We start from the raw sequence: 15,636 nt of genomic DNA, 5'->3' as shown, positions 1-15,636 counted from the left end.
CCTGCTTCAGTTGGGATTTTTTTTCCATTGGAAAAACTACTAGAAAATTATAAGAGCATATAAAATAATAGTTATAAGTCGTCAATATACATAATAAAATATGGAGCAGTGGATGTCTTATTTGCTACCCAGTGCTGCTCCCTGACATATGCTGGATCAGAGTCAAAAATCAAAGTGGAGGATTCCTCTGTAACAAATTGTGTCTGAATAGAGGAATCAGACAGGGGTATCCTCTTAGTGTGTCTATATCATAACATGAGCAGCTTAGGTTATTGAATCCAAAATCATCGACACCTAAGCATTGAAAGCTAAAAACAGTGAATGGCTAAATCATTGAATTCTTTCCTAGGGAAAGAATTCACTTGGCCGTCCACAAACAAAATAAACAAACACACCCAAACATAGTGGGGGGGTGTTCACCTCCACACCCCCCCTAACTAAATATATCAACTTTGAGACCGCTCTACATTGAGGAAAGGGCAAATCCCCGAGAATGGCCATGCAAATTCTTTCCCGAGGAAAAAATTCGATGATGTGGCCTTTCGCTATTTTAAGCGTTTGACGCTTAGGTGTTGATGAATACACATTCGACAACCTAAGCTGTTGACAAATCAATAGGGAACCCTCTTTCCCCTCTGTTATTTGTTTTATATTTAGAACCATTGGCAAAAAAATGAGTGACTCAGAAATTAACGGATATAATGCTATAGTAATCAATAAAATTTAGCTTTATTTGCAGATGGCATTATTTTGTACCTGATAAAAAACAGAAAAGGACATCTCAATGTTGTGGAACATTCTGAGACAGCTCCAAGTTATTTCAACATATAAAGTTGACGATAAAATAAAGGCTATAGCTATAAACGTATGTACCTACATGTGAACTGATTCAGCAATATACATATTTATGGGGACATGATAAAATGAAGTATTTAGGAGTATGGGTAAAAATAGATTCTGTTATGGCAGCTAAGGATATGTGGGAAGAGAATAAATAAAAGATAATGCAAAAACTCAGAAACTGATGGATTTTGCCTATAAATATCAATAGCAAGACACAAGCAGTAAAATGTTTTAGTCCCTTTAGTTTTATACACAGATCAGGTACATTTTTTATCAACCATAGGAGAAGCTGTGGATAGAATTAATAAAGAATTAAAGGAGAAGAGGGCAAGAGTTAAGTGGAATAAGCAGATCCTTCCAATATTTAAGATGGTTTAGGATCAATTGATTTGAAAAGACATTTTAAAGCTGTGCAGTTAAAGCTCTTCTATACAACACAACAGGAAGCTACAATTCAAAGCTGAAATTGATGATGATGAAGCAGGGGAGAAATTCAAGAAATATGGAAAGAATGGGATTTTGGATGCAGGTTATTAACAAGAATAACAACAGTTATACAGAATATTATAGTTATTAAGTAACATAAAATATACTATGAACTAAGGCAACACAATAATGGAGGAAAGAGATTCTGATGATAGGGATGATTGCAATTTAGGTTACAGAGAATAGGCAAGAGGGGATACAATTTACTGTCAGAAAATGCTAAAGGAACCAAGGTATCAGGAACAAATAATTAGAGAAAGAAAGGTACTGGAATGAGAAAAGGCCAAGAAGACATTTGGACTGCAGGCTGGAGACTGCCTTCCCTATTGATATCAGAATATTGGCAAAGATAAAGAGATTGGGTATCCTAACAGAAAGACCTGTACTGGTTTAGTTTCTAGATGAATCTAGAACAGAAGCTGCTGTTAAAAATAGGATAATTAGTAAGGCATACAAAATATTGCACAATAACTATAGGAATCAATCAGATAGTCAGAAAAGATGGATAAAAACAATTACATAAGCAATTCAGAAAGAAACAATGGAGGAACATACATTTGGCTTCGAAATATGCAACAAAGTGTAGAAGATATAGGATTTTTGTTTAAAATGTTTGCATAGGTACTTTTATACCCCATGCAGACTACACATATTTTTTACACAGAAAGATGACAAATTTTAGAGCTGTGATGAGGAAAAAGAGGTACCTGGGCACATCATGTTTAGCGTATGAGTTGGTAGACTTTAAAAATTCCCTCCAGAGTACTCTGTCAAGAATAGCAATTGAGCAACCGAGTGTAACTAAGGAAACAATTTTTTGAGCTGGGTTATAGGATCTGCATTGCCTAGATATAGTAAGGCTTTGGTAAATTCTATTCTGGTGGCTACCAACAAGCAGTTACTAGAAAATGGAAACCAAAGTCTAAATCAAGTGCACTTGAAGAAATAAATATTGTAACAGAGACAAAAGAAGAGGAAGTAGGATCTTTAGGAAAAGGGTAGGAGCAAATTACATAGAAAAAAAAAGGAAATTATGGGAACAATACATGCAAGACAATGTTTTGAAGGAGGAAAGAGATTTAAGAAAAGGCATGAAGTGAACAATTTATGTAATGCTGGATTGATCATGTTCTGCAGAAGAATATATGGGATGTGTAATGTTTGCAAATGTGAACTTGTTACTATAGTTTGCTTACTTTTATATACGTGTACATTTGCCCATGTCACAAGTGAGAATTCAATAAAGGCATTTAAAAAATACTTTCAGTGACAATGAAATGAATTGGCTTAGCAGGTGGAAGGAATCCTGAAGCTAGTGTTTCAGAACAGATACATTTGCTCAGAGTTTCACCCTTTAACTATAACTTGGCCACACAGGCAATAGCAAGTCACCCATGTACTGGATTGTAAGGAAGTTAGTATAGTGACCTACTGGAAGCTTCCATTAAAGCTGAAAAAAAGTGGCAAGTAAATGTGAAATTCCCTTGTCATCCACAAACTTTGAAAAAATTCTTTGTCCTGAATTAAGAATGTATAAATTCACTAGCTTCTAAAGCAGCTTAAACAGATAGCTGGCCCACAAAGTCTGGATGGCTAATGGCTGGATGTATAAAAGCATTTGACCAATCAATAAACAGGCCTGATACAACATGACCAATGCAAAGTGCATTTTGTACAAAATAAGCAGTTGTCAGTGGTCTTGTCTTTATAGAGAAAATGTTTACAAAACTGCATCGGGATTTGAGTAATATGTTATCCCACTTAGTGCAGTTGGTTTACGATGGACTATTCATTCTAGAATAATTACTATAATTACTATAGTGCTTGCAATTGTATTAAACCTGAAGTTATTAGATTAACACATTGTTTTCTTTGTAAAGAGGTTTTATGTATGTTTACTTCCACAGTGTAGGAAATGAGCCTTCCCGAATCTCTGCACTCACTTGATTGTTCATTCATGTAACCAGATAATGTTAGGCAAGTGTGTTATTTGAATTTAAGCTAATGGCATCATTGCTAAAGGGAACAGAGCTCCTCATTAGCACTCTTCAAGAAAAATCTTGATGATTGAATGGGAAATAGGAAATTCACCCCAGGGATCACTTCTGTGGCTCTGCTCAACAAGGGCACAGGAAAATAATTTTCTTGGGTGGCAAAAGCCAGGGTACCTTTTTGCCTAGGCTTATATAGGCCCTAGGGCCAATAGCCTAGTACCTACCTAAGAACCTATGAAAAACAGCATAAATTTAATTTGAACAATCTTGATGATTGAATGGGAAATAGGAAATTCACCCCAGGGATCACTTCTGTGGCTCTGCTCAACAAGGGCACAGGAAAATAATTTTCTTGGGTGGCAAAAGCCAGGGTACTTTTTTGCCTAGGCTTATATAGGCCCTAGGGCCAATAGCCTAGTACCTACCTAAGAACTTATGAAAAACACAGCATAAATTTCATTTGAAAAAGGCAATGTCTAGAAATGTGACAGAGTTCTTTGAGTATCGAGGATTCTAGCTTATAAAGAGTCTAACAAGGTTATTTATTTACATGTTACAAATAGTATCCTTTGGAGACACAGCATACCAGATATTGTTATATTACAAATTAGATTATAAACTATGCCACGTTGCATTGCTTTACTCTGTTTCACTATTGCATTTATCTAGTGTTGTTGTAACAAATAAGTGCATTAGCTACTGCATGTCTTTTGAAACCCAAATGCCAAATTGTACTTTACAATAAGGGTGTCATCATTAGATGATGATCTTTGTGTTTTACTGAACTATATTTCACTGCAGCATGTACAGTTGACTTCGACTGTATGTAAACAAGCATTGTAAAAGATGGATGCCATATAAGTCAAACTGTATTGGAGAGAATTCCTTTCTAAAGCTAGAGGAAATGGAGACGGCAGAAAAGGTGAGGCCTCCACAGAAAGGGTGCATATTAGATGAACAAATGCTTAAAATGTCGAGTACCATATGCTCGACAGCTTTTAAGCAAATGTTCATCTAAGTGAAACCCCATAATGTCAAAACAAATAGTTTTGAAAACTGAGAGTTGGCCAGCCATGAGGAAGCCAACAGCTGATGGCTAAAATGTACTGTACACCATTAACCCCCCCCCAAAAAAAAACAAATCTACAAACAAAATAAAGTGAGGGGGCTTCACTCCCACACCCCCCAACGTAGGGGGGCTGTGCCCTCCACACACCCCTACTTAAATATACCAACTCCAAAATCACACTACATTGGAGGACTGTCATAACATTACACAGGGTGAATGACGAAATTGCACCACAGTGGAGGACTGTAAGAATGGCTAGACAAGGTGAATGTTCTGACGTCAGCCGTTGGCTTCCTGATGGCTGGCCAACTATAACTTTTCAAAACTCCTTCTTTTGACATTCTTAGGTTTTTCTTAGATGAACATTCACTTAAAAGCTGTTGAGCATGTCGTACTCGACATTTTAAGCATTTGTTCATCTAATAGGGAACCCACAGAAATTGCTTTGCATACATGTCTGTTAAAAGTTTTCGGGGGGGTTCATCCTTTTTAGTTTGATTTTTGTGCATTCCTTTGTTGGTATTTTGTTTATTTTACTTTCTTTTTGTAATCACGATTACTGATTTCTAGATCATTTGTTTTGATTCTACACAAGTCGTGTAATTACTATGCATACTACAAGTCCAATGGCTTCATTTGATATGTTTAAGCACAGAAGCCTAGCACTTCACTGACTATTATAGCTGGGACTGTTATTGTTATTACAATTACTATCATTACCATTATCATCATCATTATTATTACTATTACTTTCATTAACTGTTTAGTGTGGTTTTCTTTAGTGTGAAAGACAAGATCTTGACAGCAAGATGAAAGAAAAGAGCAACATTTCGAAGACAAACCCTTCAGCAAGGCATTTACTGGAAACCATACATGTGCTAACATTGAAAAGACATTGACATTTACAGAAGACAAACATTTTTCAAACTATAATTAGTGAACACTAGAGGGTCTATATTATATGAACGAGAGTTCATATAAGCGAACGCTCAATGAGCAAAAATCCTGGTGATTGAAGACAATATTGTGGGGGGCTGCACCCTCCACACCCCCTATTAAATATATATTCCAACTCCAGGATCGCACTTCAGTGAGGAAATGGCAAAAGCTTCAATCTTTACTGTACTGCGATCCCACAACACACACCTCAATGTCATGAGTTTTGCTCATTAGAGCATTCGCTTATATGAACTTTCGTTCATATAATATAGACCCAACACTAGAAAGATTAATAGTGTTCACCATCAGCCAAACAAAAGATAAAGAGGATAATGTTGTAACACATAGGCCAAGTAACAGCCAAATCAATAAACTCTCTTACTAATATAAGAATCATTCTAAAAAGGTAAGTGATGTTAAGGTCCATTAACGTAGATTTGCCTCAGAACCACTTTACCTGTCAACAACTAAAAGGTTCAAACATTTAAAGTATTATTTTCATAAATCTACAAACCTATATAAATGCTACCTCTGGCAGAGTGGGATGACTTAGATTTAACATAAATGTGTCCTCTCAGCTGATGGTATCTGCTTTTCTGTGATGGCAATAAAAGCACATAAAAGTCAGAAGTGCATATTGCATTTTTTCATGACGAAATATACTATCAGACATCTGCTTTAATATTTCTTATTTTTCTAAAAAAACAATACTTATGGCTAGTTGTACATGTTTTTCATGCTGATAGAGTTTTCTGCAGGTATAAAACAGATTAAACATTACAAGGATTTGGTGCAAAGTATTAACCGGATGACCTGAATATAGTTAGATGACATAAGGATCTTTCAGGACATAACTTTATATATTTGTCTTTCTAAATTATAACAATAAAGCCAAACTTACAATGTTAGATTATCTACATTTTTATAGGTATACCGAATGTTTTTTTTTTTTTTTTAATTCAGGAAACAAATATCTGAGGACAAGTTTAGCATTGCTTTCTTTAGTAATTATTTTAACGGTTATTTTGTTCATCAAGTGCTGTTTCACAATTTGCATAATTAACTTGAGGATGTGCCTTGCTGTATTCCCATGATTCAACACACACACACACACACACACACACACACACACACACACACACACACACACACACACACACACACACATATGTGCACATGTTTTATTAGTTGAAAGTTGTAGCACAAATAATTTCTCTACTTTTTTTTCAAATTATTTGTTTTCTAGAATAGAATATTGCAAATATCATTAATTTTAATGAAAGTGTCTGCCAGATTTGATAGACAATAATATGGTTTCATAGCTACTGTATTATTGTCAGCCAGCTTGTGTATCATTGTATCACCATGAACTGTATGCAGTACTATATTTGGTGTTGTTATAAAGCTTTTACACGTTAAATCTTATAACCAATGAATCATCATTGTATGCAAAATGTATTCTAGAATATGAAGTGATGGTGATCTTGGTTACTTTATGAAAAAAAATGTTTTACCTGTGACACAAAATCAAACTTACCTGGATCTGCAGCAGTGGTCTGCAGTACAACTGATGCAATAAAAAGCAAGGCAATGTACTTCTTCCACATTTTGATAAGTTAGTCTGCCTGAGATCTGTAACTTGTTCATTGTGCTCCAGTACTTATATCGAAAAATCCTATTCTGACCACAACTATAATTTACATATTAGGTCACAGGATGCTGTGTCACGAATTAACAAAGAGGAAAAAGAAAGCATAAGAAATCCAATCAAACTGAGGCTTAGCTAGATTTCGTAAGGAAGGAATGCATTACAGAGGGCCAAAAAGGTCTGCCTTTCTCCTTCTCCATTTCCACTCAGCAGAAGATTTCAGCAGTATTCTGTTTTTAGATATGTTTCTTTTATAGCCCTAATAGGTGCAAATTTAGTATTATAGCTTGTGACACCTCTCTGATTTTATTATGCTTTGATATAAAATATGTTATAAATGTAATTCTTTAAAGCATGCTGCACACATTTGATCTGGTTAAATGACTAATCGAGTCATATTATAAATATTTGGTACTTCAGGAAATTAAAAGTTTGCATGATATTTCCTTTTCATAGAATGTTTCCAAAACCATTAGGATCTTTTATGCTACATATTTCAAATTATTTATTGTCATACAGTAGTTTGATCCACCTGCAATCCTAATGTGTCTGTGTATTTATAGATGGTCACATGCTAGTAGTGTGGAATGGTTTACTATCAAAATGATGAATGGACATACTCTACAGACAGAAAATCGAATGGTAGATGTTTGATTCCTCTGTTGCCGAGCAGTACATGACTGAAAGTTCACATAAGCGAATGCTATTGTGCTTTCGCTGATAAGAACTCAAAGTAATGTACAGAGATCTCAGTATAGTGTGGATTGGGGCATTCACCCCTTTCCTCACTGTAATATGATCTTGTAGTTGGAATATATAGTTACCAGGGGTTGCAGGGGGCTTGCCCCTATGCAAAAACGTGCTGTGAGGTGTGTGTGTTTCACTTACCTGACCTCCTATGCGAATATCACATGCTCTGTTCAGAGACAATGTCGAATCCCCTAAATTCATTCAGCTGATTTGGCACTGTGAACTGCTGTAGATTTTAACTTTCACTGTTTTCTTTGTGTTATGAACAAGAGTTTGTTTTTCAGCTTGACATTTTGATAGTAAACAGCGTGGAACAGATCTGATCCCTGTAACTAGTTCAAAAATGCAAGTGTTCAAATTTTATATAGCCCGACCTCCACTTGCTACATAGCTTTCAACACCTGACCCTACATGACTTTATAACTCTAAGCAGAACCTAAACACAAACGCTAAAATTCCCATGCAGTTCCCAAGCTGAGTCCTCGCTCCTTACCCTTAAGCTCCACTATCCCTTCCTAAACCTAAAGTCCAAGCTCCTTCCATAAACCTAAATTCCATGAACCATAACACTGCCTTCCTGCTCTCTTACCCAAAAATGTCTTCCCTGCTGTTCTCTCCCCATAGATAGTTGCTCTAATTCATATTTAAGTTCAGTTTGAACAGCAGCCTACTCGAGCTACAAGCTGCTCATGTCCCACACTTTGAAACAGTGCTTTTCATGTGCTTTTGATTCAAGTGCCTGCATGGTTCCCTTTTCAAAGGCCTATTTGACTGCCCTTTAAGCGCTCACACAAGTTAGATTTAATTATGGATATTCCTGGCCACTTTCAGTTTTTAGTGCTTGTACCCTGACACAAAAGCAGCTGCCTTTTTCTGACAACTTCTGAACTCAAACACTCCTTGTTTGTCATCTCTTAAATCAGGTGAGAGAAATTCAGTTTGCCAGAAAACAACACTGACCACCTAAGTTTAGTCTGAGCACCAACAATTTTCTTGCTACCCTGTACTTTTCTCATTTTAATTCTCTAGTTACTTCTTTTTGTTTAGGATAAAATAATACATTTTCTGTTTTATTATCCTAACTATAAATACATAGACAGTTTTCCATTTTCTTACAATTTCTCAGAGGTAGGATGAAAAAAATACTCACAGGAAATAAAACAGTTCATGCTAGTATTCTATAACTTGTTCCATTAGGTTAATAATTTAAAGACAGTGATCAATTTGTTTGGTTCTGGCATTTCTAATGATGCCTAAGAAATGAGAGTGTCTTATGTGTCTATGCTTCAAAACAAATATGTCCATGGACTGAACCTGAAAGTGGTTTGAGTGGATCGGTGTTCTATCCCAGTAAACATATGTACACATAAATAAATAAATAAACAATAAAAGCACTGTCCATACTAACTGATGTGTAAACTTTCTGGGGGTAATTCATAAATTTACCATGAGGTGTACATGATCTGTACCCTTGCAGTAACCTTTATGAATTCACAGATGGCCCTAACAGGGTGCTTTTGCACAAAGACATGCAACACTGTGTCAGCTATCTCTGCACTCATGCTACGTGCTAATGAGGCAGCCCAGGGGAGAGGTACATTTTTCTCAACGCACTCTGACCAGATATTTATCTTAGCCTATCTTTATTCAATCTTACCATTATGTTCTGTATTTTAATATATACTTATTTTGTATATAATAGTATTGATTGAAAGACTGATGCATTTTCTCTTCTTTGGGTGTGGGTCATGGCTGAAAAGGATAAATAGACCAGTCCACTAACCCAGTGGACAAATAGTAAATAAATATTAATAAGTAATCGCAAATCCACAACCAGTTTTGTAGCCCTGTCCCCCATTAGTAAGAAAAACATGTAAATATCATTGTTCGGCAAAATTTAAGAGTTAAGAACTACCGTGAAAATATAAAGCTAGGCTCCTCAAGATCCTCACAGATCAATAGTTTTGTAAGAACTTATGAACTTATAATAAGGTCAAACATTATAATTGCAAAGAGGCAATGGAAAGAATGGTCATAGCTTCATAGATTAGTACTTGGCTAACTGCTGTTGTGAGCCATTTTAAGCCTAGCCAATTATCCCTTGTGAGAATCAAACCCTGCACCTTGTTCTTGCAAGGCAAACACCTTAACCATTAGGCCAACCTAGAGCATATGATGCATTCTGTAAACATAAGATAACAGCATTAGAGTAAAGGTTGTAGCATTAGCTCACATTATACATATTGCACATATAAGACAACAGCATTAGAGACTGAAGACAGAACAGACAATGTCAGAGCACATGATACTTAATACATTTATAAAACAACATCAAAAGACAAAGGTTCAATGCCAGGGCATGCAAAGCATGTTATGCATATAAGATATCAGCATTTAAGACAGATGTTATAATGTCAGAGCAGAGGAAGCAAGTTACTCTTATTTTATAGATAGTATGGCATCTCTAACTAAACATTCCTCTACATCTAATTCATTCCCTTCCCAAAAGCCAAAAATTACTACATCCACTTTCATCTTCAAACTTGTGGCCACATCCTATATAAAACTACTCTTAACCTTAAACCGTGTTCTTCTTCAGCTGATGACCTTCCAAGCAAGTACCTAAAAATAGCAGCCAACAGCTTTGCCTTTCTTGTCTCAATCCTTATAAATACATCTCTCAAGGAATCCTGTAGTCCCTCTCTCTGGAAAAAGTCATACATTATCCTCCTGCACAAAGGAGTAAATTCAACAGACATTAACAACTTTAGACCTATAGCTATCTTATCTCCCCTCTCCAAAATACTTGACAAATGTATTCAAAAACAATTGGTAGACTATCTCTTTCAGGAAAAATTCCTGTCCCCTAACCAACATGGAGTCCATCCTTCCCACAGTACTAACACTGCTCTTCTAACCTATATAGATACTGTCAATAAAGCTAGTGGTAATGGCAAACTAGTTTCTTCCTTATTTCTAATCTTGTCTAAAGCCTTTGACATAAGTTTGTCACAGCAAACATCTTCAAATGTCCTCGCTATCCCACCTTTCTGTGGTTCAAAAGCTACCTGTCAAACATGTTATCAGTTAGTAAAATGGCACTCTACGCTTTCTCCTTACCTCCTAGTCATGATCAGAGTACCACAAGGCTCTATCCTTGGTTCCCTGCTGTTTAACATTTTCACAAGCACCCTCTATGCTTCCACACAGCAGGCCACCCTAATACAACATGCAGATGATTTACTTGCATCTGCACATCTGACAATATGGTACACCACTAAAAAATTACTCAGGAAGCTTTAACAGCCACTGAAACATGGCTTTGTAACTCACAACTCATGCTCCTCCCAAAAAAGACCAAACTACTACTTTTTTCCCCAAAATCTTTCTCTCTCATGAAAAAACAAAATTTAAAGTCCTCTCTCTTGATAAGACAACTATTGAAGTCACTTCTCATAGCAAACTATTAGGGGTGATAGTGGATGATAATCTTACATTTGACCTGCATATACAAAATTGCATAAGAAAAAAAAATCATCAAAAGATAGGGATGCTTTACAGAGTCAAAAACTTTCTCAATGACACAACTAAAACTGCACTTGCCACTACTTATCTCCTCCCCACTCTTCTTTATGATGCTCCCATCCTTATTAACCTTCAGACGTCAGAAAAATTAAAACTTGAACAATGCTATTACAAATTTGCTAAATTAGCAGCACATAAACCTTACAGAACCCACCACTGTATAGCACTGAAAAGCCTAAATTGGTTAGAACTACCACATCAACTAACATATACACAACTTCGTACCACCTATAAAATTATCCAGCATCCATCTGTCTGTCCAGCACTAAAAACATTCTGCACAACTATGTTCCCAGTAGGTCATTGCGATCCAGTGACCAAAAACGTCTGTCTGTCTACAAACCTAAAAATTCTGCTGGACACTGTCTGTACTCCTTACCTGTATACCCTCCCTCCCATCTTTCAAAACCACTCTGAAAGACTTCCTATCTAAAATCTGGCTCTGTTCTTGCTCAAAACCAGGATAAACTACATCCTTAAATGTGACCAAGTACCTTTTCATTCCTTATATCTCCTTAGTCTCCCCTTTTCACTTACTTCCTCACTGGTATCTAAATTCTCTTCCCTGACCTTCTGTCTAAATATACCATAAGCCTGTTTTTTCTTCACTTCATATTGCAATTCCTGTTTGTATTAGACTAACTTACCTTTAATTTCTCTACAAACTGTCTAAAATGTCTGTAATATTAAATTATTGTCATATGCTTTCTATCAATTCTTAACCAATGTTATATTATGTCTAGTTGTGCTATAATTATTTCATCTGCAGATGTTTTATTTTTATTTTTGAAGATTGTATAATTATTGTTCTTAAAATGTTTTATAATAACTTGAAGCTTTTCTCCCCAGGCCTCTGATAAAAATAGGCTTCTACCCAGTCTAATTTTCCCAGTAATCAAATGTCAATAAATAAGTAAATAAATAATATACATGTAAAATAGTCACAGTGTCAAAGCACATGAAAAATGTTACAAAATAACAGCATTACTGACAAAAGTTACTGTATTAGGGAACATGATGTATGTTATACATGTAAGATTAAAATGATTATGATCATGACTCTGGTCACGACCAGCTTATCATGTGTTTGAGACCTGAATGCCAATAAATGCACTGCAAGAGTAAAGCTAAAAAGCTGCATAATTTCATACATATGGAGATAATATAATAAAATGTTATGATCAGTGACTTGATCATAATTCTTTTCAGTGCACCATGGTTTATCTGCTCCATGCATTTCCAATAACAGAAAAAAAGGAAAGAATAGGGCCACAAAGTGTTTTACTGACTCTGAATGCTAGTCAAGCATTGTGTACTTTTGCATAGAAATTCTGACTAATCTAAAATAATGGAGGGACAAGGGATCAGAAGCAGGGATAGTTTTTAAATATTACTTGATTCACTCAAAACGTTAATTGAAGTACAGTAATAAGTATTAAACTCTAGTGTATGGCATTACTGACTGACTGCAATCCCTAGTGATTTACAAGTTACTGAAATAGTTATAAGGGACACAGCAAAAATGTGAGTCAAACTCCTGGTCCTTTTAGAGGCATGGACAACAGCCAGAAAGAAGTCTGTTTTACCTTCTCTGGTTGTTTGCTGACCAGCACTGTCCACTATTAGAACCCATTGCTTGCCCAAATATGCTAGCCCTGTTGCTATCTGGTTTTGTGGCAGAGAAGCCGTTAACAACTTTATTTTTTTCTGACATCAAATTGTAATCTCGGTGCTCTGTGCACTACAACAGCATTATAGATGAACATTAAAGAGGACATGATACATGTTACAAAAAATAATAACATTAAAAACAAAGGATGCATACCACACTACAGCAGCATTATAGATGAAGGTTACACAGGACATGATCAGTGGTGGTTCATCCTATTGGACTGCAGCCCCCACCTGAAAACCAAAAATAAAAAAAAAATCCCAAAACTCTCATGCATGGATGAGTAGAAACTTGAATCCAGACTGCTCTTTCACCAGTCTGGATTTGGAAGAGGCAGCAGCAATTTTACAGATGCCCCAGAGGTCTATGCGGTTACAACCACATAGACTGGACAATCTGTGTTCAGCATTTCAGAACACATGCATGCATGCTCGGCAACTTTGCAATGGAGAAATGCGATGCAGGCAATTTGTCTGCATGTGTGTGTGTGTGTGTGTGTGTGTGTGTGTGTGTGTGTGTGTGTGTGTGTGTGTGTGAAATGCCCCAGTTAACTATAACTGGTGGCTAGAGAGAAACCCAGGTTCAAACCCTCAGCCTTGGATACAGGTAGCAAGAACCTGAATTCCCTACCCACCACCATTTGTGAAAAGCATTCAGATTTTTGCCTTATAGTTTGTTCTGTTCCTCATAAAATCTGTGGTTTTCTGGATTTTCATACGTTTAAATTTCAGACTTCTTATTCTTCAAAAAGTACACGGTAACACAAAACATTTTATGCTAAGTCTATAAGATCAATATTTGAAATTTGTCCCTATTTTTGGGGCTGTATTCCCCCATTATTTGCTTTGTGCTCTTTTTGTGCTAAGAGGTTGAGAGCTATGGTGAGAACTGAATTTACTGAATATGTTTGGGGGCTGTATTCCCCCATTATTGCATTTATGTATGTTTTTTGTGCTAAGAGGTTCAGAGCTATGGTAAGAACTAAATTCACTAAATGATAGCCATTTAAGTTTCAGTCTTCCTGTCTTTCAAAAAACAGCTGGTTTGTTATAGTGGTATGTTGCTGTGACTGTAGTGCACAAGATCCTGAGTTCAAGACTTGCAAGTAAAATGCATGGTGGTAGCACAGCATTTTAGTCTAGCAACTTTCCAAGGTTATACAAGCAATGTTTAAAATGTGTCCCTGGTTTTTGGGCTTTTATCCCCCTCCAATAAATTTTGGCTTTTTCAAGATTTCTTGTGCTCATGTTCCGCAAAGTTGAGAGATACAGTTGAGTGTCAAGTGGATTTTACAAGGAGCTAAGAGCTTCAGGGGAAGAAAAGTTTAGTGCTGCTTATGCTGAATCAGCTTGCATTGTTAATAGCACATCAGGTAGTGGTCTTGCTTTTGATGCAGAAGGCTGTGGGGTCTACTCCCACAGTATGTAGATGCATTGCTGATACTGTGCTGTGTTTTACTTTTAAAGGGAGTGGATGTTGCAGTCCTCAGAATGTCCTCTTTGGCAGAGATACCTAATAACTATGAACCTGTTATTAGTTTGCCATCCATTCCCTATTGCAATTTTACTAGTTTATCATTTAACAGGCACGTTATTTGTACAATGAAATATAACATTGTTTGCTAGCAGCAACCTCTTCATTAGTTACAGATCTCTTTAATGTGGAATTATTTAGATAACTTTTACTTCTGCAGAGATTGTGCATATTTACTGATACTGGTGGATTGTAGCAGTAGACTTTTATGATGGAAATGTTCTGAATTGGGTAGTTTTGTCATTATTGGTGCATACATTTTGTTTCATTGTTTACTGGAAAAATGTTCAAAACAGTAAATTTAAAATGCCCTCTAACAGCTGTACTATATTATACAAGGAATATAATTTAATACAATCTGGAAGGTGTATCAAAGAACACATGTATGTTTCATGTGCAAGGAGCCTATGATTTGAAAATAGCCCAAAGTTAATCCTTATCTGCCACTGGCCAGATGTATTTTCTTTGAATGTGGGTTTCAATGCTGTTTCAATGAATGTGAGTTTCAAGGGCAGAGAAGTTTTAATGCTAAGTATATTTTCATTGTGAGACTGCATTGCTTTGTTTAGCAGATGTCTATTAGTGTTTGTGCCATAAAATGTAAAATAAAACTTTAAAATGAAATCTAAATCATCGTTGAAGTAAAGCAGTATGCACATTACAGTAAATGGAGTGAAATAGACAAGTAATGGGACATTGGAATGGCTGCAGGGGGCAGGACCCATTCGAACATGATTTTATGGGGGGGGGTGGCAGCAAACTCAAAGACAGCCTCGGCTGAACTATAACTCTCAACTGTCCAGATCTTCACAGAATGAATAGATATTTGCTTCTTATTTTTGGTTTGTTCCTCATAAAATGTGCGATATTCTGGAAAATCATTTAGGAACGAAGTCATTAAATAATGACAGACATTGAGTTTAAGACTTCATACCCTTAAGAAAAATGCATGCTAAAGCAAGACCTGTTATTTTATCAACTGTCTAAGTTTATACAACAGCAATTTTTAGTAATGTCTGTATGTTCCTCCAATATATTTGGCCTTGTCCAGATTTCCTGCATGAAGAGGTTGAGCAGTATGTGCAAATAAATCACTTTATGGAATTAGGTATATCCA

The 15,636-nt window shown here is 36.1% G+C and overlaps 1 long non-coding RNA gene across 1 annotated transcript in view; it reads right to left on the bottom strand.

Annotated features, from left to right (window-relative positions):
- The window catches only part of LOC122808011, a 32,281-nt gene extending 25,123 nt beyond the window's left edge, over nt 1-7,158 (bottom strand). Inside the window, exon 1 of the long non-coding RNA XR_006365756.1 lies at nt 6,869-7,158. This is a non-coding gene — a long non-coding RNA (uncharacterized LOC122808011). The remainder of the gene's footprint in view (nt 1-6,868) is intronic.
- Nucleotides 7,159-15,636: the final 8,478 nt, after the last annotated feature.

Source organism: Protopterus annectens, chromosome 1.part1, assembly GCF_019279795.1.
Source record: "Protopterus annectens isolate FY-2018-M chromosome 1.part1, PAN1.0, whole genome shotgun sequence".
Lineage (NCBI taxonomy): Eukaryota > Metazoa > Chordata > Ceratodontiformes > Protopteridae > Protopterus > Protopterus annectens.
Note: the sequence above shows the minus strand (reverse complement) of the source record. Positions and strands in the feature narration are given on the sequence as shown.